The sequence below is a fragment of the Vigna unguiculata genome, chromosome 4, assembly GCF_037176805.1.
Source record: "Vigna unguiculata cultivar grain cowpea cultivar isolate G323 ecotype 2 chromosome 4, ASM3717680v1, whole genome shotgun sequence".
Classification (NCBI taxonomy): Eukaryota; Viridiplantae; Streptophyta; class Magnoliopsida; order Fabales; family Fabaceae; genus Vigna; species Vigna unguiculata.
Window position 1 is genome coordinate 15,001 of NC_140795.1, and position 27,500 is coordinate 42,500.

The window sequence follows — 27,500 nt, forward strand, 5'->3', positions numbered from 1 at the left end:
AAATATATAGATAAAAGAAAAGGTGAAAGAAAGAGATTAAAATATATCAATGATATAGAATTCGAATATGTAAAGGTCTATGGGTCATCTCAGAAAAGATAGTGTATTAAAGCATCCTTAAAAATAAAAAAGAATAATATATATATTTTTTTTTTATTTTTAATGTCAATAAATTAAGAGCTCTGAATCAAGAAAAACTGATAATATTGATTCACGAAAAAAGAAATGAATATTCTATTCTAAAAAAATTTTATTAATTTTTAGCTATGAGAAAGGCTCCATTGTCGAATTAAAACCTAACCATTAATCGAGAGGCGATGGGAACGACGAAACCTGCAAATACTTAAGACTTAAGATTTTATTAAAAAAATCTTAAAGAAAACAAATCTTAATGATTTCTTAGGTGGGATGGCGGAAGAAACCTAAAAACAATCCATTTTTTAGGAGTTGTACCCTACATTAACATCTGAATTTCATTACATCTGAATTTGAGAATAAAAGAGTAAATATTCGCCCGCGAGAATTTTTCTTTTATTGAATTTTTTTATATTTTTGCCAATTCTAAGAATCGATATTGAAAACAAGATCTAAAAATTTCGAAGATTGTATGAAATCTCAAAAAATACCGAGATTTCGTTATTTACTAAACATATGACTATTTCTATTATTTTATCGATTAGATAGAATCTATATCCATATAGATATAGATATTTGAATTACTTCATTCGCGAGGAGCCGTATGAGGTGAAAATCTCATGTACGGTTCTGTAATAAAGATGGAATTGAAAAACAACCATCAATTATAACCCCCAAAGAACCAGATTTCGTAAACAACATAGAGGAAGAATGAAGGGAATATCCTATCGAGGTAATAATATTTGCTTCGGAAGATATGCTCTTCAGGCACTTGAGCCAGCTTGGATAACATCTAGACAAATAGAAGCGGGACGGCGGGCAATGTCAAGAAATGTTCGCCGAGGTGGACAAATATGGGTACGTATTTTTCCAGACAAACCGGTTACAGTAAGACCTACTGAAACACGTATGGGTTCAGGAAAAGGATTTCCCGAATATTGGGTAGCTGTTGTTAAACCTGGGAAAATACTTTATGAAATGGGTGGAGTACCAGAAAATATAGCAAGAAAGGCTATTTCAATAGCATCATCCAAAATGCCGATACGAACTCAATTCATTATTTCAGGATAATAAAAGAGAACCAAAGAAAATAGGTCTTTAGAATGAAAAGAAAAAAGGCAATAATAGGTTCCTTTTTTTTTGAACACAAAATATTTTTACTTCCTTTTTTAGATTGAAATAATAAAAAAATGATATGATTCAACCTCAAACTCATTTGAATGTAGCGGATAACAGCGGAGCACGTGAACTGATGTGTATTCGAATCCTAGGAGCTAGTAATCGACGATATGCTTATATTGGCGACATTGTTGTTGCTGTAATCAAACAAGCAGTACCAAATACGAACTTAGAAAAATCTGAAGTGATCAGAGCTGTAATTGTACGTACTTGTAAACAACTAAAACGTAGCAACGGTATAATAATTCAGTATGATGATAATGCTGCAGTTATAATTGATCAAGAAGGAAATCCAAAAGGAACTCGAATCTTTTGCGCAATCGCCCGGGAATTGAGACAGTTAAATTTCACTAAAATAGTTTCATTAGCACCTGAGGTATTATAAGAGGAAACCACGATATGGATATATTCTTTTTTTGTGAAATAGATAAATGTATCTATTTTATCTCAAAAATATATCTTTTGTAATAATTATTATTTTGAAGAATTCGTACTTATAAGTTTTAGAAGTAGCCATTTTTCTTTATTTCAGATTTATACTTGAAAACCTAAACAATATCTATATCTATCTATATATAGATATGGGCGAACGACGGGAATTGAACCCGCGCATGGTGGATTCACAATCCACTGCCTTGATCCACTTGGCTACATCCGCCCTTATAGTAAAAATGATCTATATCTCAAATTCTACCTTTTCATTATCCTTTTTTTTCTAACAAAGGAAAAAAAAAAAGATAAGGAATCATTAAATCAATCAAAAACGTATGTATAAATCTATAGAAATCTAAAAAAAAGATTACTAATCCAATATCCAATATAAAGGAGCAATATTAACAAAGTTGATATTGCTCCTTTATTTTTAAACAAAAACTCGTCTACTTTAAATTAAGATCAAAATTTTATCCATTAACAGATGGAGCTTCCATCGCAGCTAGATCTAGAGGGAAATTATGAGCATTACGTTCATGCATTACTTCCATACCAAGGTTAGCTCGGTTAATAATATCAGCCCAGGTATTTATTACACGACCTTGACTATCAACTACGGATTGGTTGAAATTAAAACCATTTAAGTTGAAAGCCATAGTGCTGATACCTAAAGCGGTAAACCAAATACCTACTACAGGCCAAGCAGCTAGGAAGAAATGTAAAGAACGAGAATTGTTGAAACTTGCATATTGGAAGATTAATCGGCCAAAATAACCATGAGCAGCTACAATATTATAAGTTTCTTCCTCTTGACCAAATCTGTAACCTTCATTAGCGGATTCATTTTCTGTGGTTTCCCTGATCAAACTAGAAGTTACCAAGGAACCATGCATAGCACTGAATAGGGAGCCGCCGAATACACCAGCTACACCTAACATGTGAAATGGATGCATAAGAATATTATGCTCAGCCTGAAATACAATCATAAAATTGAAAGTACCTGAAATTCCTAGAGGCATACCATCCGAAAAGCTTCCTTGACCAATAGGATAGATCAAGAAAACAGCAGTAGCGGCTGCAACAGGAGCTGAATATGCAACAGCAATCCAAGGACGCATACCCAGACGAAAACTAAGTTCCCACTCACGACCCATGTAGCAAGCTACACCAAGTAAGAAGTGTAGAACAATTAGTTCATAAGGACCGCCGTTGTATAACCACTCATCAACAGAAGCTGCTTCCCAGATCGGATAAAAATGCAAACCTATAGCCGCAGAAGTAGGAATAATCGCACCAGAAATGATATTGTTTCCATAAAGTAGAGATCCAGAAACAGGCTCACGAATACCATCAATATCTACTGGAGGGGCAGCGATAAAAGCGATAATAAATACAGAAGTTGCAGTCAATAAAGTAGGAATCATCAAAACACCAAACCATCCAATGTAAAGACGATTTTCGGTGCTGGTTATCCAATTACAGAAGCGACCCCATAGGCTTTCGCTCTCGCGTCTCTCTAAAATTGCAGTCATGGTAAAATCTTGGTTCATTTAATCATTAGGGACTCCCAAGCACAAAAATTCTCTATAATGCGAGAATTTGAGGACTTGTTATTCAACAGTATAACATGACTTATATACCAGTGTCAACCAATACTAATATCCATAGTATGTTCTTATTCATTAGTATGTTCTTATTCATTTCGGTTTATCCGAATTTACCTTGTTTATATCCCATTTCATTGATTCATAAAAAAAGTTTATTTTCTATATATCATTCTATTTATAGAAATAGAGAATAGAAATATAGATATAATACAACATCGATCTACAAAAATGAGTTGCCCGGGACTTGAACCCGGAACTAGTCGGATGAAGTAGATAATTTATTCTTGAATAAAATTCAACAATAGAATAAAACAAGAAAAAATCCCTCCCCAAGCCGTGTTTGCAGTTTTCATTGCACACGGCTTTCCCTATGTATACATCTAAACCTTAATTACTTGCCTAGCAAAAGACTCTAAGAAAGTGAAATATAATATTTAATTCATTAACCCCGAATCTTGACTCTGACTACATGAGCATTTCAAAATCCTATATATAGATATAGAAGACTAAAAAAAATGATTTTTTTATCCTCATTGAATAAAAAGAAGGAAGTTCGTTTTATCAATTTACACCGATTTAAAAAATAACATAACCTATTTTCAATTATAAATAATTGACGAAATCGTTTCTTAAAAGAATATCCAAATACCAAATACGACCTCTATAAAACCTACGCAAAGTAAAAGAAGTTCTTGGAAAAATCAAAGAAAAAAGATCTTCTTCTGTAAAAAATTCTTGCAATAATTTTTCTGAACTTAATTTTTTCAAATAAATGCGCACAGTACTTTTATGCTTACGAGCCAAAGTTTTTATACAAGAAAACCGAAGTATATATTTTATTTGATAGAAACTCTTTTTTTTTGCAGATCCATTGTAATAATGAGAAAAATTTCTGCATATGCGCAAAAACCGGTCAATAATATCAAAATCAGATAAATTGGCCCAAACCGGCTTACTAATAGGATGACCCATTACATTACAAAATTTTGTTTTAGCCAATGATCTCATTAGAGGAATAATGGGAACTATTGTATCAAGTTTTTTTATAACAATTTTAATAAGAAATGAATTTTGCAACATTTGACTTCGTACTACTGAAAGATTTAGTGGAATACTTAAAAAATAGCCTAAAAAGTGAAATGAATACTGAGATAATTCGTTTATATAGATCGTTTCTAGTCCAGCCCAAATATCAAAATGACATTGCCATAAATATATAAAATAGTATTTCCATTTATTTATCAAAAAAGGAGTATTCTTTAAAACCAGAATTGATTTTCCTTGATATCTAACATAATGGATGAAAGTATCCTTAAAGAAGAAGAAAGTATATGAACAATTCTTAGTAGATACTTCTACAAGATGTTTTATTTTTTCATAGAAAAAAATTCGCTCAAAAAAAACGCGAAAATGTTTTAACTGTAACTGAGAGGATTTGTTACGTAGAAAAAGAAAGATAGATTCATATTCCCATACATATAAATTATATAGGAACAAGAAAATTCTTCGATTCCTTTTTGAAAAAAAAGTAAAAATCCATTTTTTTGGAGGAAAAAGACTATTCCAATTATAATAGTAATAAAAAAACAACCTTATTAAATGAAAGAAAGAGACATCTTTTATCGAATATCGCAGGATTTGAACCAAGATTTCCAGATGGATAGGATAGGGTATTCGTATATCTGACTTATGATTTAAATATATCAGTTGATCTTCGAAAAAGGGAAAGATCGAATGAATTGATTGAAAATTTTTATAAGATTTTACGATTTCTAATCCCCTTAAGGAAGAGCTAAATAATTGTAGAGAAAATAGAATCTCCACGACGATACCAAAACCTTCTAATATTATTTGAGAAAAAAAATGATAATTATAACCCACAAAAGTATTTTTTTTAGAATCATTAACAAAAAGAATGAAATGAGTCTGTTGATACATTCGAGTACTTAAACGTTTTACAATTAGTAAACTAAATTTATTGTTATAATCGACATTTTCTATAAAAAAGGACTCATGAGCATAAGCTAGTCCATAAATAGATTCCCGAAAAAAAAGTGGGTATAGGATGTCCTGGTATCGAGATCTACGGAGTTCTAAATATGCTTGATATTGCTCCATTAAAAAAAAAAAAGTCTATTTGGTCAAACAAAGAATCAGAGATTCATTGGATTATCAAATGATACATAGTGCGATATGGTCAAAACAGAAAATTATAGGTATAAATATATACCTAGAGAAGTAAAACCCATTAACGGACTCTCTCTAATCGATTTTTTGCCTAATTTTTGTTCTAGGATAACGAGCTAATTAAGAATCCTTTATTTTTTTTTTACCTAATCGCTCTTTTGATTTTGGAAAAAATATCTTTATCAATATACTCTTTCTTTTACACATTTATCGCTACCCCAAAATACCAAAAGATAATGGAAAATAGCTATATAGTTAGGACTCATAACAAAAATAAACCATTCACCAGAAAAGCTTTTCCCACATCAAGCACTAACCTATTTTTAACGTACAATTAGATGGGGTAATGATCCAAATAAAAAATAAATGAAAGCTCGATGCTTTTTGTTTCCCTATTAGAATTAGAACCACCAAGTTCTATCCCTTTATTAATCAAACCCAACGGAATTTTTTTTGTTACGAGCCAAAAATTCAAACAAAAATTTGAGCTGGATCCTAAAAGAATGAAATATTTTTAGAATTCTTCATTGATACGACATGCTACTTTTTCCAGTCATTCCTTTCTGGATCAGTCGTGGTTTTACAAGCTCTACCGATAGTATCGACGAACCCATTGCTTCATAGAAATGCGTAAAAAATAGAGTCGCTCTTAAAAGCCGAGTACTCTACCATTGAGTTAGCAACCCCATTACAATTTAAAAAATAAGGTGGATATTTATACCCAATCGCAATCAAAAAAATAAAATTACAAAATTGAATTGTCTAAAAAACTAAAAAAAGATATACCACCTATTTAAATACTATGTTCTTGAAATACTATGTTAGAGTTATCCATTATTATTATATATATAAGACTATATATATATTGGTATATATAGATCTAATATTTTCGTATATATATTCGTGTTTACCTTTCAATTCACTTACTTATTCATTAACAAAGTTTTTCTTGTTTGTCTCGCAGAAAGAAAACCAATGAACCTACCATTTGATGAAGTAATAACGCCTATTTAACGTAAGTAAGGTGATCAATTTATTCACGATCGGATTATATTTATTTGATACAGTGTTGTCAATATTAGTATTGAAAAAAAAATACAATCGAATAAATACAATCGAATTAATAAGATTTTCAATCTTATTAATTCGATTATTAGTATTATGTTAGAATTACTTATAAGAAAAATTATTTAAATATATATATATCTTTTTTTATTCTAAAATGATATTCTAAACTAAAAAAACGTATAAAATTATAGAAATATAGAAATCAATAGGAAAATACAAATTTCATATAGAAATGGAACAACTTCCCTATTATGTGAAATTCACATCGAAAAAGGCAATAGCCAGTTTCCCTTATAAATTGTAATCACTTTTTTCGTAAAATATCGTCTACTTACTATGCTTCTATTCCAATACGAAAGATAGAAATCTGTTTAATAATTAAGTATCTTTGTATTCGGCTCAATCCTTCTTTTAGGAAAAGATTGTGCCGAGTTTAATTGCAATTAATCCAAAGTATCCATTGCTTCGAATTCAAATAGTATCCATTGCTTCGAATTCAAATTTGATCTCCTTCCATACTTCGCAAGCAGCAGCTAATTCAGGACTCCATTTGCTAGCCTCACGGATAATTTCATTACCTTCACGAGCAAGATCACGTCCTTCATTTCGAGCCTTCACACAGGCTTCAAGAGCTACTCGATTAGCTACAGCACCTGGTGCATTTCCCCAAGGGTGTCCTAAAGTTCCTCCGCCAAATTGAAGTACGGAATCATCTCCAAAGATTTCGGTCAGAGCAGGCATATGCCAAACGTGAATACCTCCCGAAGCAACAGGCAGAACACCTGGTAGAGAAACCCAATCCTGAGTGAAATAAATACCACGACTTCGATCTTTTTCAACAAAATCATCACGCAGTAAGTCAACAAAACCTAAAGTGATATCTCTTTCCCCTTCAAGTTTACCTACTACGGTACCGGAGTGAACATGATCTCCACCAGACAAACGTAATGCTTTAGCTAATACACGAAAGTGCATACCATGATTCTTTTGTCTGTCGATAACTGCATGCATTGCACGATGTATATGAAGAAGTAGACCATTATCTCGGCAATAATGAGCCAAGCTAGTATTTGCAGTGAATCCCCCTGTTAAATAATCATGCATTACGATAGGAACGCCTAATTCTCTGGCAAATACAGCTCTTTTCATCATTTCTTCGCATGTACCCGCAGTTGCATTCAAGTAATGCCCTTTGATTTCACCTGTTTCAGCCTGTGATTTAAAAATCGCTTCAGCACAAAATAAGAAACGGTCTCTCCAACGCATAAATGGTTGGGAATTCACATTTTCATCATCTTTGGTAAAATCAAGTCCCCCACGAAGACATTCATAAACAGCTCTACCATAATTCTTAGCGGATAACCCCAATTTAGGTTTAATAGTACATCCTAATAGGGGACGACCATACTTGTTCAATTTATCTCTCTCAACTTGGATGCCGTGAGGCGGACCTTGGAAAGTTTTAATATAAGCGGTTGGGATTCGCAAATCCTCCAGACGTAGAGCACGCAGTGCCTTGAACCCAAATACATTACCGACAATAGAAGTAAACATGTTAGTAACAGAACCTTCTTCAAAAAGGTCTAAAGGATAAGCTACGTAAGCAATATATTGATTTTCTTCCCCAGCAACAGGTTCGATGTGATAGCATCGTCCTTTGTAACGATCAAGACTGGTAAGCCCATCGGTCCACACAGTTGTCCATGTACCAGTAGAAGATTCGGCGGCTACCGCAGCACCTGCTTCTTCAGGTGGAACTCCAGGTTGAGGAGTTACTCGAAATGCTGCCAAGATATCAGTATCTTTGGTTTCATACTCAGGAGTATAATAATTCAATTTATAATCTTTAACACCAGCTTTGAACCCAACACTTGCTTTAGTCTCTGTTTGTGGTGACATAAATCCCTCCCTACAACTCTTGAATTAAGAATTCTTGAAACAATAAGGTCTACTCGATATGACTTAGGAGTTAATGAAATCTTTTACAAAAATCAACTACTATTATCAATTAATCCCAAAGGTTCGTTATGTTATTATTAAATTAAACGATGGTATTTGATTTGTCAAATACATCATTATTGTATACTCTTTTCTATGTATGGCGCAACCCAATCTTTTTTTTTTTTCAATTTGATCTTATTTTTTAATTTTGAAATCGAAAGATCTAATCTAAATAATAATAATAATTTATTCTTAATCTTGACAGTGATATATGTTGTCTATGTAAATCCTAGATGTAAAAATAGGCAGCTTTCTCCCCGGAAAATAAAAAAAGAGGTCAAAAAATAGGGAAACAGAGGGTAAGTCTAAAAAATTGTCTACTGAGGAAATACGAAAGCCAATGATAAAAAAAATGAATTCTAAATTAAGGTACAGGTTCGAATTCCATACAGAATATAGATGATATTTTCTAGAATGATAGAAAAAAAGAAAAGACTTTCGAAAGATTTTATCCAATTGAAATTTTCAAAATAACTGCAGTAAGTTAAGAATTCAATAATTGAATTTGAATAAGTAAGTAAACAGTTAAAGAGGATTGATGGAATAGTACCAAAAAAATGGAGTACTAACTCCCATTTCTTATTTCTTTTTGAATTAACCGATCAACTTGCTTTCTTATCGAACATTTCTTTTTGATTTAAAAACTTTTTCGGAAAAAAAAATTGGCTTTTGATATGCGAATAAATCCTCCTACTTCCGGTCCTGAAGTTTCTTCGATTGAAAAAAAAAATCTGGGACATATTGACCAAATAATTGGTCCGGTACTAGATGTAGCCTTTCCCCCGGGGAAGATGCCTAATATTTACAATGCTCTGGTAGTTAAGGGTCGAGATACTGTTGGTCAACAAATTAATGTGACTTGTGAAGTACAACAATTATTAGGAAATAATCGAGTTAGGGCTGTAGCTATGAGTGCTACAGATGGTCTAATGAGAGGAATGCAAGTTATTGACACAGGAACTCCCCTAAGTGTTCCAGTAGGCGGAGCAACTCTAGGACGAATTTTCAACGTGCTTGGAGAGCCGATTGATAATTTAGGTCCTGTAGATACTCGTACAACATCTCCCATTCATAGATCTGCGCCTACCTTTATACAATTAGATACAAAATTATCTATTTTTGAAACAGGAATAAAAGTAGTAGATCTTTTAGCTCCTTATCGTCGTGGAGGAAAAATAGGACTTTTCGGTGGAGCTGGAGTGGGTAAAACAGTACTTATTATGGAATTGATCAATAACATTGCCAAAGCTCATGGAGGTGTATCTGTATTTGGCGGAGTAGGTGAGCGTACTCGCGAGGGAAATGATCTTTATATGGAAATGAAAGAATCTGGAGTAATTAATGAACAAAATATTGCAGAATCCAAAGTAGCTTTAGTATATGGTCAAATGAATGAACCACCCGGAGCTCGTATGAGAGTTGGTTTAACTGCCCTAACTATGGCGGAATATTTTCGAGATGTCAATGAGCAAGATGTACTTCTATTTATCGACAATATCTTCCGCTTCGTTCAAGCAGGATCTGAAGTATCTGCCTTATTGGGTCGAATGCCCTCTGCTGTGGGTTATCAACCCACTCTTAGTACTGAAATGGGTTCTTTACAAGAAAGAATCACTTCTACCAAAGAAGGGTCCATAACTTCTATTCAAGCAGTTTATGTACCTGCCGACGATTTAACTGACCCTGCTCCTGCTACGACATTTGCACATTTAGATGCTACTACTGTACTATCAAGAGGATTAGCCGCCAAAGGTATCTATCCAGCAGTAGATCCTTTAGATTCAACCTCAACTATGCTCCAACCTCGAATCGTTGGTGAAGAACATTATGAGACTGCGCAACGAGTTAAACAAACTTTACAACGTTACAAAGAACTTCAAGACATTATAGCTATCCTTGGCTTGGACGAATTATCCGAAGAAGATCGCTTAACCGTAGCAAGAGCACGAAAAATTGAGCGTTTCTTATCACAACCTTTTTTCGTAGCAGAAGTTTTTACCGGTTCGGCTGGAAAATATGTTGGTCTAGTAGAAACAATTAGAGGGTTTAATTTGATTCTTTCTGGAGAATTAGACGGTCTTCCTGAACAAGCCTTTTATTTGGTAGGTAATATCGATGAAGCTACTGCGAAGGCTACGAACTTAGAAACGGAGAGCAATTTGAAGAAATGACTTTAAATCTTTGTGTATTGACCCCCAATCGAATTGTTTGGGATTCAGAAGTGAAGGAAATCATTTTACCTACTAATAGCGGACAAATTGGAGTATTACCTAATCATGCGCCTATTGCCTCAGCTGTCGATATAGGTATTTTGAGAATACGTCTTAAAGACCAATGGTTAACAATGGCTCTGATGGGGGGGTTTGCTAGAATAAATAATAATGAGATAACTGTTTTAGTAAATGATGCGGAAAAGGGTAGTGACATTGATCCACAAGAAGCACAGCAAACTCTTGAAATAGCAGAAACTAATTTGAATAAGGCTGAAGGCAAGAGACAAACAATTGAGGCAAATCTAGCTCTTAGACGAGCTAGAACACGAGTAGAGGCTATCAATGTTATTTCATAACAAGTTGAAATTGATGCGTCCCAATATCCGAAAACAATAAAAAGAAAAAAGAAACAGTCAGAAGAAAAAAGTAAGTAGAAAAGCTTATTAGATACCACAGTCAAAGGTATCTAATAAGTTATAACTATACCTTACCTACTATTGGATTTGAACCAATGACTCCCGCCGTATGAAAGCAATACTCTAACCACTGAGTTAAGTAGGTAATTTAGGACTCCTCCTCAAAAAAAAAAAAAGAAGAGTACCCATCTATCAGATTAATTGATTATAAATGTAAAATTACTGATAAGCAATACCAACCCCCGTTCAAGGGATTCGATCATGTAATATTCATCTTGACAAGCAATTATCTTCATACTATGATAAAATATGTATCAAAAACACAAGGGCTGTAGCTCAGTTAGGTAGAGCACCTCGTTTACACGAGCGCCAATGCTTTTTTTCAGAGGAGTTCATCTTGTAATTAAAAAAGTTTATCTTATAGTAAGAAATCGGTGTCTTACTCCATTTTAAGGAACAAAACAAGAGAACACTAGCCTGACAAAGGGTTTAGCCATAAAATCGAATCCATAATTGATTTGAGATATTGATAAGGTGAATACCCATTTCTCGTCAATGCTAAACATAAAGGGTATAGGGACCTAAAAAAGATTATCTTTTCTTCCTATTTTATGAACTTTAAGGTGTATGAAGTGTCATTTCTTATCTTCTATTTTAATTTTAGTAGGTGGATAAAGAGTCCATTTAACTTAAGTTGATCTAGGCCAGAAGCAGACCTACGTCAAGATAATCCTTCTTTGAAACACTTTGGTAGTGCTCTTTGATTGTTATACAAATAAAAAAGAAGAGCATAGGGAATCATCTCTTTATTCTTTACTGTAAAAAAAAAAAAAGATGGTGGACTAACTAATATTTTTATCAGTTAATGAAAAAGCTCAATGCAAAAAAAAATGCATGTTGGGTTTTGAAAACAATTTAAATCATTTAGATAATAATTAGTTTGATCTGTTTTACCGAGAAGGTCTACGGTTCGAGTCCGTATAGCCCTAATATTCCTACAGATACTAATAATATTAATACTATTTTGGATCGAATAGATCTCATTACTAAGACTATTACTAAAAAAAAAACAATTTGTAACTTTCTATTCGAACATATTCATATTCGATAGAATAATATTAATATTAGTATATTCAGCTAGTCTAAAAAAATGGAGACTTTAGACTAAAAATGAAAATGAATTTGGTATATTTTCTACATTCAGAGGAGTACTTTTATGTTTCTTCTTTACGAATATGATATTTTTTGGGCATTTCTAATAATATCAAGTTTGATTCCTATTTTGGCATTTCTAATTTCTGGAATTTTAGCCCCCATTAGCAAGGGACCGGAAAAACTTTCTAGTTATGAATCCGGAATAGAACCAATAGGCGATGCTTGGTTACAATTTCGAATCCGTTATTATATGTTTGCTCTCATTTTTGTTGTTTTTGATGTTGAAACGGTTTTTCTTTATCCATGGGCAATGAGTTTCGATGTATTAGGGGTATCCGTATTTTTAGAAGCTTTCTTATTCGTGCTTATCCTAATTGTTGGTTCAGTTTATGCATGGCGAAAGGGGGCATTAGAATGGTCTTAATTCTTGACTATTTAGACAATTAGAAAAAAAAATATTGAGACAATTATGAATTCCATTGAGTTTCCCTTACTTGATCAAACAACCCAAAATTCAGTTATTTCAACGACATTAAATGATTTTTCAAATTGGTCAAGATTATCCAGTTTATGGCCGCTTCTTTATGGTACGAGTTGTTGCTTCATTGAATTTGCTTCATTAATAGGATCACGATTCGATTTTGATCGTTATGGACTAGTACCACGATCGAGTCCTAGGCAGGCGGACCTAATTTTAACAGCGGGCACTGTAACTATGAAAATGGCCCCTTCTTTAGTTCGATTATATGAACAAATGCCCGAACCTAAATATGTTATTGCTATGGGAGCCTGTACAATTACGGGGGGGATGTTTAGTACCGATTCTTATAGTACTGTTCGAGGCGTAGATAAGCTAATTCCTGTAGATGTATATTTGCCGGGCTGTCCACCTAAACCGGAGGCCATTATAGATGCTATAACAAAACTTCGTAAGAAAATATCTCGAGAAATATATGAAGATCCAATGAGTTTTCAACGAGAGAATAGATGTTTTACTACCAACCATAAGTTTCATGTTGGATACAGTACTTATACTGACAATTATGGTCAAGAATTTTTCTATCAACCGCCATCTACTTCAGAGATATCGTCTGACACATTTTTTTAAAGTACAATAATAAAAAGCAATTCCTTTTTTAAAAATTTCATCGTATTTTAAAAATTTCATCGTAATAGAAAATACTAATACCAAACTCATAAAAAAAATTTAGGAGAAGCAAAAAATGCAAGGTCGTTTGTCTTCTTGGCTAGTCAAACATGGACTAATTCATAGATCCTTGGGTTTCGATTACCTAGGAATAGAGACTTTACAAATAAAGCCCGAGGATTGGCATTCCATTGCTGTCATTTTATATGTATATGGTTACAATTATCTACGTTCTCAATGTGCCTATGATGTAGCACCCGGAGGACTCTTAGCTAGTGTATATCATTTTACAAGAATAGAGTATGGTATAAATCAACCCGAAGAGGTATGCATAAAAATATTTGTATCAAGAAAAAATCCCAGAATTCCTTCGATTTTTTGGGTTTGGAAAAGTGCGGATTTTCAAGAAAAGGAATCTTATGATATGTTGGGAATCTCTTATGATAGTCATCCGCGTCTAAGACGTATTTTAATGCCCGAAAATTGGATAGGATGGCCTTTGCGTAAAGATTATATTGCTCCAAATTTTTATGAAATACAAGATGCTCACTAAATGATAAAAATAATAAACTAATCCAAACTTCTGCAACCCCAGTCAAAGAATATAAGTACATTCTGTTATAGATCAGACAAAATAATTGATTGACATTAAATCAGGCAGAGTAATGGAAGTTGCATTCAGATATTATTATGTGAGAAATCACAAAATTCAGAAATAATAGAATGAATAATTATAGGGTTTAAAATAGGATGGATAGGAGTTTCTTAAGATTCTAAAACAAAAACAATACTGAGTTCTTATCAGCCAAGCCAATAAAAGAAATAGGATGAACTGCAAAAATTCTTTATCTTTATAATAAACTAATTCTTTATCTTTATAATAAACTATATAACGTGCACATCACCATCAATTATACGGCCACGAAAAAAAAAACACAAAGAAAAGGGCTCGATTCTATTTTGGTAATCCTTCTCAGATGAATTCTTAATATTCTCACTCCACCCCAGAACTTCGACTTTTAGGTCTTTTAACCAACTAATTAAACCACTCGAATATTATGGAAATAGAAACCTTTTTTTGTATCGCAGAAAAAAAAGGAAAAAAATAGATAAAGAATTCATTATCTATATATCTATATCTATATATATATAGATACTATAGATAAGCGAATATACCTAATAAAAAATTGCATCTATTCTTTAATCATCTAGGAAAAGTATATCTACAGATACCTAAATAGATCAAAGAAATATGTTATGTATCAGAATCTAGAAGAACACAAATTTGTATGAGTATCTATCCCCCATATTCATTAAAATGAATATGGGGGATAGATACTCATACAAATGAATCTTGTGTCAGGAACCAGATTTGAACTGGTGACACGAGGATTTTCAGTCCTCTGCTCTACCAACTGAGCTATCCCGACCATTCTTGAAGCTTAATACTTTGATTTTAAAAGATTTTTAAAATCTATGTTAATGAATCTATATCAACTAAGTAAAAAAAAAGTTTGTAAGTGAGTTTCCGCAGTAATAATTATTTTTTATTGTTAATCGTTAATTACGCATATGAAAATTCCTTGCTAAAAAATAAGATATTAATTTATACATTTCTGATTAAAAAAAATTCTATGTGTTTCACATATATATTTATATCTATTCCAAAACTCGTCCCTTGTCATTATGATAGATAAGAAAATTATGATAGATAGGAAATTGATGAAAATAAAAATTCCAATTTCGTTGGGAAATAATAAATCGAATAAAACACATAAATAAGGACTTCAAGATAGAGAGGATATAGGAAAAAAATTAGAAAATGAAAAAGTATTTTTGGGGATAGAGGGACTTGAACCCTCATGATTTCTTAAGTCGACGGATTTTCCTCTTACTTTCAATTTCATTGTTGTCGGTATTGACATGTAGAATAGGACTCTATCTTTATTCTCATCTGATTTATCAGTTCTTCAAGGGTTTTAGCCGATTATGATGAAGTGAATAATTTCATCAATAAATATTCCATCTTTTCTTCAACTTCGAATTGATTTGATTCACATTTTTCATTTGTGAATATTTTTATCACAAATAGATCTTCAATAATAAAATAAAAAGTAACAAATTGAAAGAGTATTTCAGTATATATATATGTTTCTAAATGTTTATCTTTGATCCATTCCTGTAATTTTGGTGAAAGGATTCTTTTACTAATGCAATAAAAAAAGTCGTCAATTTCGTTTGTTAGAACAGCTTCCATAGAGTCTCTGCACCTATCCCTTTTTTATTATCACTTTCTGAATTTTTATTTGTTTTCAGAAAACAGGATTTGGCTCAGGATTGCCCATTGTGAATTCCAGGGTTTCTCTGAATTTGAAAATTATTACTTGGTAAGTTTCCATACCAAAACTCAATCCAATTAAGTCCGTAGCGTCTACCAATTTCGCCATATCCCCATCTTTTTTTTTATTTGAATCTGATTATAATAGAATGCTTTTTTTTTCATTTCTATTATGAGAATTATGCGGGAACTTTTGAATTCATTAAATACATATTATTTTATTAAATATTAAAAACCCCTTTCTCCAATTTTATAGATTTTATTTCATCTATATTGGATACCTTTATTTGTTTGAATCAGAACTAATTCTAATATCTATATATTAACAATTCAATATACACAGATATAGACCACATATCTACTTATCTTCTATGTACCTACTTATCTTCTTTTTTCATACAATTTAGAATACTCGAATGGTCGATTCTTTTTTTTTTTTTGTTTTTGCTTAAAAAAAAAAAGAAAATAAACAATCCATTTATTCATATACAATTTATATAACTAAAACGAATCTAGTGGCTAAAAAAAACCATTCTTTTAATTGAATATAATATAGAATTAGACATTTACTTAGAAATATGGAATTCCTTAATAAATATTTACTAAAATTTATATTTATTCAAATTTACTTTAAGTACTAATAAATAATCTTTTTGAAAGAAATCAATTTAATAATATATATCTAGAATAGTAGATCGAAATAAATTATATTAAATAAATTATATTAATATAATATTAATTATTATCTTGCACTTTATGTTATCAGATAAAATAAATAATAGAAATAATAAAAATTGGGTTTGATTTTCTATATTTTCTTTCTCTATTTTTGATGTTTGTATTAATTTGAATTTTGTTATAAATAACTAAAAATTGATAACTAAGATCCCATTCAATTCTTCTGCATATGTATATTTCGTTTACATTAGCCGGTTTAGCTCAGAGGTTAGAGCATCGCATTTGTAATGCGATGGTCATCGGTTCGAATCCGATAACCGGCTTTTCTCTATTTGTTTTTTACATAATTGATAATATCTTTTTTAGAAATAAAAAATTGGGAGAGTTCGATCTCTGCGGAAGAAATCAAGAAATTAACCTACTTTTTTGTATTCTTTTATATACAATAAATTCGGATATTGATAAAATTCATCTAATTCTTCTTTGTACTATAAAACTTTAGTAGATTTCGCTTCATTTAGAATTCTATAATATTTTTCATTTCGTTTAGTTTTCATTTCGATTTATAAGATTTTTCATTTTAAAAAAGGAGTTTTTATGTCACGTTACAGAGGACCTCGTTTCAAAAAAATACGTCGTCTAGGATATTTACCAGGACTTACTAGTAAAAGGCCAACAGTCAAAAACGAATTTCGAAATCAATTGCGCTTCAGTAAAAAATCTCAATATCGTATTCGTTTAGAAGAAAAACAAAAATTGCGTTTTCATTATGGTCTTACAGAACGACAATTGCTTAAATACGTTCGTATCTCCGGAAAAGCTAAAGGATCAACTGGTCAGGTTTTATTACAACTACTTGAAATGCGCTTGGATAACATACTTTTTCGATTGGGTATGGCTGCGACTATTCCTCAAGCCCGCCAATTTATAAACCATAGACATGTTTTAGTTAATGGTCGTATAGTGGATATACCAAGTTATCGTTGTAAACCTCAAGATATTATTACAGCAAAGGATGAACAAAAATCTAAAACTCTTATTCAAAATTATTTTGATTCAGCCCCCCATGAGAAATTGCCAAATCATTTGACTGTTCACCCTTTCCAATATAAAGGTTTAATTAATCAAATAATAGATAATAAATGGGTTGGTTTGAAAATAAATGAATTACTGGTTGTAGAATATTATTCTCGTCAAACTTAAACTTAACTAAAATAACAAGAGTTTTTTTTACAAGGATTTTCTGCTATTCATATATCATAGACATGGATATGCGAAAATTTTTATTCCTTGCCCACCCGTTATCCACTATTTTTTGTATTACCGAAAAATGAGGAATATAAAGTTGTCCATATCAACAAACAAATTTGAAATATGAAATAATGGTATGCATTGGGATGAGTAATATTGATGAATTTGGTAAAGATTCGGAAAGAGAGGGATTCGAACCCCCGGTAAACAAAAAGCCTACATAGCAGTTCCAATGCTACGCCTTGAACCACTCGGCCATCTCTCCTATATAATGATGCCCAGAAACCGGTTGAATGTTGAATAGTGAATCAATCCTATTTTTCATAAATGCATAAAACCTATTCAAACTATAAAAATACAAAGTAAAATTAAAAAAAAACCTCCTACAAGGTCTTAGGATAAACAAATTTGATTGATGAGTTCATTTTTACGTTATTTCGCACTGTATTATAATTATACAATTCCTTTATTTGTGGGATTGATTTCTCACACCATGATTAATTAAATTATAGAATGGATTTCTACCTATGCCTAGATCTCGGATAAATGAAAATTTTATAGATAAGACCTTTTCAATTGTAGCCAATATCTTATTACGAATAATTCCGACAACTTCAGGAGAAAAAAGGGCATTCACTTATTACAGAGATGGTGTGATTTGATTCCATTTTTTTTGACCGATTTCGGTCAAAAAAAAATGGAATGGAAAAACCCCACGCGTGTTGAAGGTGAAATTTGTAAATAAAAGGATTAATTCCTTCTGTCGTGTATCCTCGATTAATGAAGCCTTATATGCTTGAATTTTAGGTTTCTAGTATTAAGCGAAAGGTTATACCTATACTTATGGGGTTAGGTCAACCCCAAATTACTAGTACTGATAGGCAACATTGGGAAAGAAGCACTACGCTTGGGAATCAAGGACACGAAAACTTTGTATCTATCTATATCCATGGCTTATCGAGATTGGGACTAACAGGAATGGTTGGGACAATAAATATCCATCTCGTTCATATTTTGGATACCCATAGAACCATCGAAGATTATTGAGGTGACTAATTCCAGGAAATTAAGCAGCGTAGAGGACAAAGAAATTGTTGAAGTTCTTATTTTTTTTTATCAAGTACCTACATACTTAATGTTAAGAAATAATTTTTGACAGGAAGGTTGGCTAGAGATTTATTGTAAAAACACTAGCTCTGTTCAGTTGAGAATGAGAATACTGGAATATTTTTTGATTTGATGGATTTTTCTCATTACACACATAAGGGGGGAGCCGTATGAGATGAAAATCTCACGTACAGTTCTGGAGCGGAGATTCTTTGAACCGAATGACGACCGTAACGGATGTCAGCTCAATCTGAAGGAAATTATGCAGAAGCTTTACAGAATTATTATGAGGCTATGCGACTGGAAATTGATCCCTATGATCGAAGTTATATACTTTATAACATAGGCCTTATTCACACAAGTAACGGAGAACATACTAAAGCTTTGGAATATTATTTTCGGGCGCTCGAACGAAACCCATTTTTACCCCAAGCTTTTAATAATATGGCCGTGATCTGTCATTACGTGCGACTATCTCCACTATAGAAAGAAAAAAGAAAAGAACAAGCAAATCCACAAATTTTAATATAAGAAATATAGAAATATAAATAATTATAAATAAGAAAGGCTTTCTACATATATATATCGTTCAAAACAACGATTTTTATCAGCTGTAGCAAAGAAACTTCATAGAAGTAAAAATATGAAGAAATCGATATGTCTAGATACCCTCTTTTTCTATGGATAAAAGATCTAATTGATAAAGGAAGCATCGTAAGGATCAATTAACACGGTTTTCAATCGATATAATAAAAACTGCTTCCTTATCTCATGATAAATAAAGAAGTCAGGAATCCACTTATGTAATAAAAAGGATCCCCTGGTATTTTGAGCAGCGGTGTAGTATCAAATCCCAAAGATAGAAAGTATTTTCTCTTTACTTATAAGAACTTATAAGATAAGAAAGAAAAAACTTTTACCAAGATTCTATAGAAATGAATCTATCATATATTTTTGTATATGATATATAAAATCGAGATAGTTACCTTTCAGAAAATTAGAATTAGGGCGTTAATGCCAATGCTTGATTCCCTTTTCTGAAGGTAGGAGAAAAGATAAAACTAAAAAAAAAGATGAAATTCTTTGAAATTCTTTATTTATTAGTAAAAATGAAAGTTTGAAACTCATATTAATAATTTCTTTTTTTCTTTTAGTTAACTTCAAGATAATAGAACAAAAAAAGAATTGACTACTGAGCCGTATGAGTCAGGAAATTCTCAAGTACGGTTCTAAGGAAAGGAATTGACTCACCTATTTCGACCGAGGAGAACAGGCCATTCGGCAGGGAGACTCAGAAGTTGCGGAGTCTTGGTTTAATCAAGCCGCTGAATATTGGAAACAAGCTATAGCTCTCACCCCCGGTAATTATATTGCAGCACAGAATTGGTTGAAGATCACAGGGCGTTTTGAATAAGAACACTCTGTTTCTTTTTTTTCTTATATATTTATCTATCTATATAAAGATATAGATAGATAAATATATATTGTTATAAATTCTTGTTTCTTGTCCCTATCAAATTCAAAAATCATTTCTATAGGAACGACCAATCACATAATTTAAATATATCCCTTCTAATTTTGTTCGATTTTGTCTAGTATTTCATAGAAATAAACGAGATGTGGATACAGTAGATAATTTTCTCCTTTTTTCTGTTATTTAAACTAATATTCAATCAAATTAAGAAAAGAGACCTTCAAAAAAAGAAATAAAATATAGGTATATTGCCTAATAATGAATGCTAATGCCTGCTCAATTTGAAATAGAGTACATACTTATACTTTATCTAAAAAAAAAAATAAAATCTAAGGAATAGAATTAGAATAAAATCTGAATACATTTGATTAGGCTGCACGAAAAATTATTGAACTTCCATTCAGAGTTCCCAAAAAGGTCTTAGAAGATTAAAATAGGTCCGTTGAGCGCCTCACTCTTATGTCATAATAGATTCGAACACTTGCCCCGAATTGACTTCGAGATCATAATTGTTCTAGTGAAAAACTAAAGAAATGAAATTTACTAAGATATCCAATACATGAGAGATAGGAGAGAACAAAACTCAATAGAAACATCTCTAATAAGTTCACTAATTCTGTTTTATGTTGGCAGGTCTCTTTGTATGTGTTGTCTGGAAAGAGGAGGACTCAATGATTATTCGTTCACCGGAACCAGAAGTTAAAATTTTGGTAGATAGGGATCCTATAAAAACTTCTTTTGAGGAATGGGCAAAACCTGGTCATTTCTCAAGAACAATAGCTAAGGGACCAGATACTACTACTTGGATCTGGAACCTACATGCTGACGCTCATGATTTTGATAGCCATACTAATGATTTAGAGGAGATTTCCCGAAAAGTTTTTAGTGCGCATTTTGGCCAACTCTCTATCATCTTTCTTTGGCTGAGTGGCATGTATTTTCATGGTGCTCGTTTTTCCAATTATGAGGCATGGTTAAGTGATCCTACTCACATTAGGCCTAGTGCTCAGGTGGTTTGGCCAATAGTGGGTCAAGAAATATTGAATGGTGATGTAGGGGGGGGGTTCCGAGGAATACAAATAACCTCTGGTTTTTTTCAGATTTGGAGAGCATCTGGAATAACTAATGAATTACAACTCTATTGTACTGCAATTGGTGCATTGGTCTTTGCAGCCTTAATGCTTTTTGCTGGTTGGTTTCATTATCACAAAGCTGCTCCAAAATTGGCTTGGTTCCAAGATGTAGAATCTATGTTGAATCACCATTTGACAGGGCTCCTAGGGTTGGGGTCTCTTTCTTGGGCAGGACATCAAATACATGTATCTTTACCGATTAACCAATTTCTAAATGCTGCAGTAGATCCCAAAGAGATACCACTTCCTCATGAATTTATCCTAAATCGGGATCTTTTGGCTCAACTTTATCCGAGTTTTTCCGAGGGAGCAACCCCATTTTTTACCTTGAATTGGTCAAAATACGGAGAATTTCTTACTTTTCGTGGAGGATTAGATCCAGTAACTGGAGGTTTATGGCTGACCGATATTATACACCATCATTTAGCTATTGCAATTCTTTTCTTGATAGCGGGTCACATGTATAGGACCAACTGGGGTATTGGTCACAATATAAAAGACATTTTAGAGGCACATAAAGGTCCATTTACAGGCCAGGGTCATAAAGGTATATATGAGATTCTAACAACGTCATGGCATGCTCAATTATCTATTAATCTAGCTATGTTAGGCTCTTTGACCATTGTTGTAGCTCACCATATGTATTCTATGCCTCCTTATCCATACCTAGCTACTGACTATGGTACACAACTGTCATTGTTTACACATCACATGTGGATTGGTGGATTTCTCATAGTCGGTGCTGCTGCGCATGCAGCGATTTTTATGGTAAGAGATTATGATCCGACTATTCGATACAACGATCTATTAGATCGTGTCCTTAGACATCGTGATTCAATCATATCACATCTTAACTGGGTATGTATCTTTTTAGGTTTTCACAGTTTTGGTTTGTATATTCATAATGATACCATGAGCGCATTAGGGCGCCCTCAAGATATGTTTTCAGATACTGCTATACAATTACAGCCGATCTTTGCTCAATGGATACAAAATACCCACGCTTTAGCACCTGGCACAACAGCCCCAGGTGCAGCAACAAGTACCAGTTTGACTTGGGGAGGTGAAAATTTAGTAGCAGTGGGCGGTAAAGTTGCTTTGTTACCTATTCCTTTAGGAACTGCGGATTTTTTGGTCCATCATATTCATCGCATTTACAATTCATGTAACAGTATTGATACTCTTAAAGGGTGTTCTATTTGCTCGTAGTTCACGATTGATACCGGATAAAGCAAATCTAGGTTTTCGTTTCCCTTGTGATGGACCTGGAAGAGGGGGGACATGCCAAGTATCCGCTTGGGATCATGTCTTCTTAGGACTATTTTGGATGTACAATTCAATTTCCGTAGTTATATTCCATTTCAGTTGGAAAATGCAGTCAGATGTTTGGGGTAGTATAAGTGATCAAGGGATAGTAACTCATATCACAGGAGGAAATTTTGCGCAGAGTTCCATTACCATTAATGGGTGGCTTCGTGATTTCTTATGGGCGCAGGCATCCCAGGTAATTCAGTCTTATGGTTCTTCATTATCTGCATATGGTCTTTTTTTCTTGGGTGCACATTTTGTATGGGCTTTTAGTTTAATGTTTCTATTCAGCGGGCGTGGTTATTGGCAAGAACTTATTGAATCCATTGTTTGGGCTCATAATAAATTAAAAGTTGCTCCTGCTACTCAGCCCAGAGCCTTGAGCATTGTACAAGGACGTGCTGTAGGAGTAACACATTACCTTCTAGGTGGAATTGCCACAACATGGGCATTCTTCTTAGCAAGAATTATTGCAGTAGGATAATAGCTAGGAGGATTTGAAAATCATTATGGCATTAAGATTTCCAAGCTTTAGTCAAGGCTTAGCTCAAGACCCCACTACTCGTCGTATTTGGTTTGGTATTGCTACCGCACATGACTTCGAAAGTCATGATGATATTACTGAGGAACGTCTTTATCAGAATATTTTTGCTTCTCATTTCGGGCAATTAGCAATCATTTTTCTGTGGACTTCCGGGAATCTCTTTCATGTAGCTTGGCAAGGTAATTTTGAGACATGGGTACAGGATCCTTTACATGTAAGACCTATTGCTCATGCAATTTGGGATCCTCATTTTGGTCAACCAGCTGTAGAAGCTTTTACTCGAGGGGGTGCTCTAGGTCCTGTTAATATAGCCTATTCTGGTGTTTATCAGTGGTGGTATACAATCGGTTTACGTACTAATGGGGATCTTTATACTGGAGCTATTTTTCTATTAATACTTTCTATTATATCTTTAATAGCAGGTTGGTTACACCTACAACCAAAATGGAAACCGAGTGTTTCGTGGTTTAAAAATGCCGAATCCCGCCTCAATCATCATTTGTCAGGACTATTCGGAGTAAGTTCCTTGGCTTGGACAGGGCATTTAGTTCATGTTGCTATTCCGGGGTCCAGGGGGGAATCCGTTCGATGGAACAATTTATTAGATATCTTGCCGCACCCCGAGGGATTAGGTCCATTTTTTACAGGTCAGTGGAATCTTTATGCTCAAAACCCAGATTCCAATAATCATATATTTGGTACCCCTCAAGGAGCAGGAACTGCTATTCTAACACTTCTCGGAGGATTTCATCCGCAAACTCAAAGTTTATGGTTAACTGATATTGCACACCATCATTTGGCTATTGCGTTTATTTTTCTAGTTGCTGGCCATATGTATAGAACTAATTTCGGGATTGGTCACAGTATTAAAGATCTTTTAGAAGCACATACTCCTCCGGGGGGTAGATTGGGGCGTGGGCATAAGGGTCTTTATGATACAATCAATAATTCAATTCATTTTCAATTAGGTCTTGCTCTAGCCTCTTTAGGGGTTATTACTTCCTTGGTAGCACAACACATGTACTCTTTACCTGCTTATGCGTTTATAGCGCAAGACTTTACTACTCAAGCTGCCTTATATACTCATCATCAATATATAGCAGGCTTCATTATGACAGGGGCTTTTGCTCATGGAGCTATCTTTTTTATTAGAGATTATAATCCAGAGCAGAATCAAGATAATGTCTTGGCAAGAATGTTAGACCATAAAGAAGCTATCATATCCCACTTAAGTTGGGCTAGCCTCTTTCTGGGGTTCCATACTCTGGGACTTTATGTCCATAACGATGTCATGCTTGCTTTTGGTACTCCGGAGAAACAAATTTTGATTGAACCTATATTTGCCCAATGGATACAATCTGCTCATGGTAAAACTTCCTATGGGTTCGATATACTTTTATCTTCAACGAACAGTCCGGCGTTCAATGCGGGACGAAGCATATGGTTGCCTGGTTGGTTAAACGCTGTAAATGAGAATAGTAATTCTCTATTCTTAACAATAGGGCCTGGAGACTTCTTGGTTCATCATGCTATTGCTCTTGGTTTACATACAACTACTTTGATTTTAGTAAAAGGTGCTTTGGATGCGCGTGGTTCTAAGTTAATGCCTGATAAAAAAGATTTTGGTTATAGTTTTCCTTGTGATGGCCCGGGACGAGGCGGAACTTGTGATATTTCCGCTTGGGACGCATTTTATTTGGCAGTTTTCTGGATGTTAAATACCATTGGATGGGTTACTTTTTATTGGCATTGGAAACACATTACACTATGGCAGGGTAATATTTCACAGTTTAATGAATCTTCTACCTATTTGATGGGATGGTTAAGAGATTATCTATGGTTGAACTCTTCACAACTTATCAATGGATATAACCCTTTTGGTATGAATAGTTTATCAGTCTGGGCATGGATGTTCTTGTTTGGACATCTTGTTTGGGCTACTGGATTTATGTTCTTAATTTCTTGGCGCGGATATTGGCAGGAATTGATTGAAACTTTGGCATGGGCTCATGAACGTACACCTTTGGCTAATTTGATTCGATGGAGAGATAAACCAGTGGCTCTTTCCATTGTGCAAGCAAGATTGGTTGGACTAGCCCACTTTTCCGTAGGTTATATATTTACTTATGCAGCCTTCTTAATTGCCTCTACATCGGGCAAATTCGGTTAATTGAATTCTTTATTATATATATCTGGCAAGAATCTCATTTCCTTCTATAGGGAAGAGAAGCCACTTATACATCTAGGATCCGACTTCTATCATTGATGCTAATAGCAAATTAACCATTATGGCAAGGAAAAGTGTTATTCAGAGGGAAAAGAAGAGACAAAAATTGGAACAGAAATATCATTTGATTCGCCGATCCTCAAAAAAAGAAATAAGCAAAGTTCCGTCGTTAAGTGAGAAATGGGAAATTCATGGAAAATTAGAATCACTACCGCGTAATAGTGCACCTATACGTCTTCATCGACGTTGTTTTTCGACCGGAAGACCGAGAGCTAATTATCGAGACTTTGGATTATCTGGACACATACTTCGGGAAATGGTTCATGCATGTTTCTTGCCGGGTGCAACAAGATCCAGTTGGTAAGGATTTCCAATTATCTTCATTTTTTTCATTTTATTATCAGCGATCATAGGAGGGTCCCTTTACCGTTATGTATAAATGGTTTATTCTATTTATATAGATATGGTAAAGGGACGCATTCCATCTTTGTTTTTGTTCATTAGTTATCAATTCTTTTCTTTATCGCGGAGTAGAGCAACTTGGTAGCTCGCAAGGCTCATAACCTTGAGGTTACGGGTTCAAATCCCGTCTCCGCAACTTTTTGAATTTGATAAAAAAACAAGGTTTCAAGAAGAAGGGCATTATACGCAGTAAATTCTATGGCATTTTTCATACTATGACTATTAAATACATAGGGCGGATAGCGGGAATCGAACCCGCGTCTTCTCCTTGGCAAAGAGAAATTTTACCATTCGACTATATCCGCGTTTTCATTGTACTTGATATGCGATTCTATTTATACAGAGATGGGCCTGATATTCTATATAGGGATATAGGGATAATGAAAAAGAAATTTAGATAATAGATATTGTCTCCCAAATAAAATATTTTCTATTACTATTCATTTTTATCAAGAATTCCCATTTCTATTATTACATTTCTATTATTATATATGGTTTTTTTCTATATATCTATATAATTGAATTGAAATTATCATTCTATCGAATATTTTGATTTACTTTTTTCTTAAAAAAGTAAGTTCCTATTAATAAAAAATTATATTTATCTATATAGAGATACAGATAGATATTCTATATTATTAAATACTAGACGACGTATAAATAGATTTATAGTATTTCATTTGAATATTCTATTCATATCATATTAATATGAATAGAATATTCAAATGAAATTCAAATTTTTATAGTTCATTTTTTCTATTTTATTTCTTTTAGTTTCACAATGTACCACCATATAAGTATAAGATATAAGATTTTTCCAATAGAAGAAGTTTACTCCCCCTTAGAATGTAATGTGTTATAGTTTTCTTTTTTTTTTTTAGGAACTGATCTATTCCCTTTATGGCTGACAATCCGAAAGAATTCTGAGGGAGGGGTCATTTCATTTTTAATCTAGAATAAAAAGAACTTCAAGAAATGAGAGAATTAAGAATACCCACTAGAAACACTAATCCAATCCATAATGATGTACCGGAAAATAGAACATTTTTGTTATTTGACCAACCTTCAGGAGAAGCAAATACAACAGGTACACTAATCAATAAAATAAATGAAATAGCAATTAATGCAAAAACAGCTAATTGGAAAGCAATAGTCATGTTTCTAATCCTCCAATTTACCAACAAAAGAACTTTACCATTTGATCCCTCAACCCCTGGATGCCTTTCTTAATATTCATTGAAAAAAAAATTTGTAAATGGAAAAACGCAGAAGGGTTTTATCATGAATTCATTGATTTTGTTTATTATCAACCCTTTTGAGGCTTGGATCGAGGATAGTTTTTTTACTTCACAAAAAGGCATGCTGGATTTTGTACCTATATACATACCGATAGAAAACTAAACCAATAAATTCACATTGAATATCTTTCCTATGGGTC

The 27,500-nt window shown here is 33.2% G+C and overlaps 3 non-coding genes across 3 annotated transcripts; 1 reads left to right on the plus strand and 2 right to left on the minus strand.

Annotated features, from left to right (window-relative positions):
- Positions 1-14,897: 14,897 nt before the first annotated feature.
- TRNAF-GAA (transfer RNA phenylalanine (anticodon GAA)) lies at positions 14,898-14,970 on the minus strand. Its single transcript has one exon. It is a non-coding gene; the product is annotated as a tRNA-Phe (tRNA).
- A 1,836-nt stretch (positions 14,971-16,806) lies between these two features.
- TRNAT-UGU (transfer RNA threonine (anticodon UGU)) lies at positions 16,807-16,879 on the plus strand. The gene has a single exon. It is a non-coding gene; the product is annotated as a tRNA-Thr (tRNA).
- A 1,105-nt stretch (positions 16,880-17,984) lies between these two features.
- TRNAS-GGA (transfer RNA serine (anticodon GGA)) lies at positions 17,985-18,072 on the minus strand. The gene has a single exon. It is a non-coding gene; the product is annotated as a tRNA-Ser (tRNA).
- Between the last annotated feature and the right edge of the window lie 9,428 nt (positions 18,073-27,500).